Below are 6,200 nucleotides of genomic sequence, written 5' to 3' on the forward strand. Positions count from 1 at the left end.
AAAAAAAAAAAAAAGAAACAAATATCAAAATTTATAATGTGACTTCTTATTAAAACTAACAATTTACATTTGACCCAATTTTTCTGTTATTTGCACTAAAATGTTTTGCTTAATAATAATTACAATTACACAAAATATAAACTCTGACAAATACCTATGAATTAAACTATGAAAATATTTGTTACTGTCACACATCATTTTCACTTATTCCTTTGGTGCCAATTTGAAAAAAACTCAGAATTGTTTAAAAATTTTAAAGAATATTATTATTGGAACATATATTCTGCACCCACATTTTTAATCTCCTCAAAATGCTTAATATGCATAATCATCATTGATATGTCAATAAAAACTACACTGAAATTTTATTGCACCACAACCAAAACAACTATCATGGGGAAAATAAACAAAAAAATACTGATAAAATATATGTGGGAAGGAACCCTTAGTCACTACTGTCCAAAAGAAAATTAGTATATACACTACACAAATAAGTATGCAAGCTCCTCACAAAGTCAATGCTATAACTTCTATATACTCTAGCAATATCATTGTTGGTTATATAGCCACAGGGAGAAATACCACCATTCTACCAGGAGACTTAACTGTTCATGTGCATTGTGTCACTATTCACAATAACCTCCTGTGGAACTCAGTTAGGTGCCCATCAGCAAATTAATGGATAAGCAAACTGTGTTAGGTATACACAGTTGACTTTTACTCAACAATATAAAAGAACTTTATGTTTATTTCAATAAAATTGATTAAACTGGAGATCATTTTGAGTAAAATAATCCAGATATTGAAGAAGAAATATTGTATAGTTTCTATCATATTTCAGAGCTAGGATAAAGAGCAAAAACAAAAAGAAATTAAAAGTGTAGAAGACTGTAACAATGGAGAGATCTTATTAAAGAAGTAGGAAGAGGGGTAAAAAGTGTCAATATTATGAGAATCAATTGAAATGTCATAGTAAAACATTTTGTAAAATTAATAAATGCTGAGCAAAAATCAATAAAAATTCACAATGCTTGTCTTTATCATACCATGTGGTAAAAGTCAGGATTTTGTCTAAAATCTGTAGGTGCCCAGCTCAGTAGATCAGTTAGAAAAGCATAAACTGCACAAATAGTGTCTGTAATATAAAACATTAGTCAATGTATGATATACAGATAGTAGAGAAAATTGTATTTTATATATACATAAATAAGTTTGAAATAAAGCATTCATGCTATTTAGAAAGTAGAATATATTTATGGAGAAGATGGGCTATGGTGGAAATGAATGACAATAATAAAATAAAAAGAACCTTGGTCAACAATATTTAGATTCTTTGCTTGATACTCTACATTATCATTTCTGTTGCTCCCAAAACACAATGGGCATGAAAAATCACTAAATATTTCTAAAGTAAAACACTGCTAATAATACCTCATTGTCTTCAATTGGGCTCTACATGCAGATTTTTTCATATAGAAATTAATACTAATCACAACTAGTAGTCTATTCTCAAGCACTGGACTCTGTACAAAACAATAGAATACAACTTGCATGGCAGAGGAGATAACTTTCTTGGGTAGGTACATGATGACACTCATTTTTTTAAGTTTAAGCAACAATCTGAGAGGTAGACAAAATGAGGAAGAAGGTAGAAAATGAAAGAGAATTAGTCATAGAAACTATGGAAAGAGGGGGAAGTGTACAACCAGACAAAGGAAAAAACTGGAGGTCAGATAACAATGAGAATGATCATAAAATCCAGTTCCACCTTTCAGTTAAACTATCTACAACTAATCCTTGCTCTGTGATTAGGGGAGAAAAAGAATACTTTTCCAGCACCTGATCAATTAGACTCACAATGTGTCTAAATGCCAATATGATAATGGATATAAAATTTGCTCTTTGCTATGTAGTAGACATGTGAATGTCCCATAAAGTATAATTGTCATAATTATTTGAGAAGCCCTGAGTGTACTGAGCAGGAAACCATGTAATAGCATAACAGACATGTTGACCAAGTATGTGCAAAATTTAAATATCTAGACACCCCTCAAAATTTTCTACTTCTCTTCATGAACACACCTAACAAGAGAAAATTTAGAGTATTCTTTTTAGTACAGTACAATACAGTACAATTCTTTTTAGTACAGAGTGATGTGTGGCATGGGCTTTAAAATCTGCCCAGACTATTTCATATTACTCTCCATTTCCTCTCTAAGCATGCAAAAGAATTGATGAGATTTTTGGAAAAAATATATAACATATGTATCTCATACACATCCACCACTTACTATCTTTTAGACATAGCCACATACAAATGAAGAACACATATATGCACAAAACATGCAAATAATCAATAATGGTTGTAGAAGCCAAGTCAAGGCAAGTGTAACTTAGATATCTTTGTTTCTATTCCATGTAACATTTTATTAAATTAGTTTATTAATTAAACTGTATCTAATGAGAATGTACTCTGTATTAGATGCTTAAAAACATTTGCTATTAACAATATAAATAGGAATAGTATGGAAAATATTACAGAATCACCATCTACTATATAATGCCTAAAGTAAACTAAAAGAAGATAGCTGTAGCAAGATGATCACATAATAAAATGTTGAGAATGTTGTATTGAATGACACCATAATCAATTAAAATATTTTAAGATAAAACTTGAGAAATCATTTCAAATAAATGACTCATATCAGGAATAACAGGCCAGTTAGAGGAACTCTAGGATAATGGAGAACAATGCAGGTTGAACTAAGGCTAGAATTATTTAGTACACTCAAAGTAAAAATGACAGTTAAATAGTGTTGCCTGAGCTTAGGCTATAAGATGACAGAGAAATATTAATCAATATATTCAAGGTAATGAACATAGACTTAGGCGACAAGAATTAATGAGAACACGATTTAAGGTAGATGATCTGCTCACCAATGTGGTATATAAACTCTGAGGACCAAAAAAGGTAATTCCCTGTGAATACCTGAACAGAAAATTTTTATCACAAAACAAAATACAAAAAACAAAAAAACTCGATCCTTAAAACAGAGAAACTTCTATTCTCTGATATTGTAACTATTCCCCTTCACCTACCTTTTGTTCTAAAGGAACAAAAAAACAAAAACAATATCATAACAGAGTAAGATGTGTACATTCCCAAAGTGTCAACAAGGCCCTCTGCAGGAATCTTGTAATCAAGAAATACCCCTACATTTGTTAGTATGGAAGCTAACTGTAGCTCTGGGACGAAGAGGCCACATAGTGCTGCAGACACCTGGGATTTTCTGGGAGACTGAAATAGCATGGCCTGAAGACTATCCCACAGGAATATTTGTCTTTCCCATGGTAGCCAAGAAGAAAAGCTCTTAATAGAGGGAAATAAACTTGTAAATCCCTTATGAGGAGACATTTTGCTTTGCAGAAATACTTTGAATATTACTTCATTTGTTACTAATTTTCCTTTTCTATTCTTTGAGGTTTTATATATATATGCAATATATTCAACCACAATTTCCAGTTTCAATTCATCCAACATTCACTTTAACCCACTCCTCTCCCAACTTTATGTCATTTTCTTTTGTTCAATTAACCAATGAGTCTACTTAATGTTGCCTATATGTGCAAGGGTGTGAGGCCATGCATTGGATCATAGACAAACTATCCATGGTCACAATCTCAAGGAGTAACTCTTCCTTCCTCACCAGCTATCAACTGCCTACAGTTCCCTGGTTAAAGGTAGAGAGTTGTGAGCACCTCCTCCATCCAGGCTAAAATTGTGACAGGTTTGATCTTGTGTAGATTCCAAGTAGGAAATCACAGACTCTGTAATTTCATTAGTGTAACAGCTATGTCAAGTCCAGCACATTCCTCCCCATCCTCCAGTTCTTACATTCTTTCTGCTTTCACCTTCATGATGTTCTGTGAGCCTTGACCATGCCAGTGGGAGACTCAATAGCACTCCTTATTTGGCAACCAACAGCCACCACACTTTCCCAAGATCCAGAGAGAGAAACAGAAACAAGGAATGGAATACCTACCCAACAATGACAAGAACAGATATAAACACCTATCATTCCAAACCAAGATGCTCAGACACCACTTCAAAGAACACAATTAGCACACAATACAATGTCTTCACTAGAACGCAGCAACCTGACTACAGTATGCCGTGAGAAATGCAATATAGCTGAAACTCAAGATGAAGCTTCAAAATAACTATTATTAATGTGTCCATGGACCATAAAAAGAATATGTATGAATCCATTAATAAAGTATGTGAAAACACAGTGAAATTAAATAATGAAAATTGTTCAAGACATAAAACTAGAAATAGTATGACTTTATAAATAAAGTACAAACTGAGCTTAAATTTGAAATGCAATGTTTAGGAAGTCAAATAAAAACCTCAGAGGTGTTCCTCATCAACAGCATATAAGAGATAGAAGACAGAATCTCATGTATTAAGGGAAAGATATAAGAAAATTACACATAAATCAAAGAAAATGTTAAACACAAAAAGCAATCTAGGCACAAAACATCTAGGAAAACTGGGACACTGTGAATAGGCAAATTCTATAACTAATAGAAATTAAGAAAAAAAAGAAGAAAACCAGGTCAGTGGCACAAAAATATTTTCAACAAAATTTGGAAGAAAGTTTCCCTAATCTAAAGAAATATGTGCTTTTCAAGATATAAGAATCATACAGAAAACCAAATAAACTGGACTAGAAAATAAATTCCCCATGGTATATAATAATAGCACTAAACATACATAACAAAGGAAGAATATTAAAAACAATTAACAAATAAAACAAGTAACATGTAAAAGCAGATATGTTAGAAAACACCTGACATCTCAGAGAGCACTCTTAAAGCTTCAATGACAGCATAGACTACTTTGCCTGTGAATACCTGAACAGAAAATTTTTATCACAAAACCAAAAAAAAAACCTCCATCCTTAAAACAGAGAAACCTCTATTCTCTGATATTGTAACTATTCCCCCTTCGCCTACCTTCTGTTCTAAAGGAACAAAAACAAATCAATATAATAACAGAGTAAGATATGTTCATCCCCAAAGTGTCAACAAGACCCTCTGCAGGATTCTTGTAGGAAAGAAATACCCCTAAATTTTTAGTATGGAAGCTAACTGCAGCTTATGCCCAGGAAAAATTTCAATAACAATAGATGCAGAAAGAAAAACATTCCACAATAAAAAAAATAATAATAAGTGGTATCTACCTACAAATCCAACCTTACCAAAGGCTCTTGAAGGAAAACTTCAACCTGAAAAGGTTAGCTGTACCCAAGAAAATACAAGAAATAAGAAAACCGGGGCTGGCGAGATGGCTCAGTGGTTAAGAGCACCGACTGCTCTTCCGAAGGTCCTGAGTTCAAATCCCAGTCAACCATATGGTGGCTCACAACCAACCATAGCAAAATCTGATGTCTTCTTCTGGAGTGTCTGAAGACAGCTACAGTGTACTTACATATAATAAATAAATAAATCTTTTTTAAAAAAATTTTAAAAAAAGAAAGAAGCAAACCAGTTGATCAAAAAGGTGAGATGAACCAATATATCAACAAATTATAAACACTGTTCATGGATAATTTTCAGTATTAAAATACTCAATGACCAAATAAAAAAGATAGGAGTAGGTAACAGGATCATTCTTCTGCTGTATCCAAGATACATCACCATCAAGGATAAGCATCACCTCATGTTAAAACGCTCGAAAAAGATATTGCTAGGAAATAGCCCAAGAAGCATTCAGGTATAGCTATTTTTACATGAGTTAAAATAGATTTCAAATCAAAACTAATCATAGATAAGGAAGATTACTATATATTCACCACAGAAAAAATCCACCACGAATATTATTATGTTTAGAACTACATTTATGCAACAAATAACAGAGCACCCAAGTTTATTAAAAAAAATACTACTAAATCATATATGAACACTCACACATTAAAAATGATGGATGTCAATACCCTACTCTCACCAATAGACAGATCACCCAGACAGAAACTAAACAAAGACCTGCTGGAGCTAAATGACTTCACAAATTAAATAGACCTAACAGGGGAAGGGGAAGAAGGGAAAGGAGAATAAGGGAAAGGGGAAGAAAGGGGAGGGAAGGGAAGGGAAGGGGAGGGAAGGGAAGGGAAGGGGAGGGAAGGGAAGGGAAGGGA

This window comes from Mus pahari, chromosome 3, assembly GCF_900095145.1.
Source record: "Mus pahari chromosome 3, PAHARI_EIJ_v1.1, whole genome shotgun sequence".
Taxonomy (NCBI): Eukaryota; Metazoa; Chordata; class Mammalia; order Rodentia; family Muridae; genus Mus; species Mus pahari.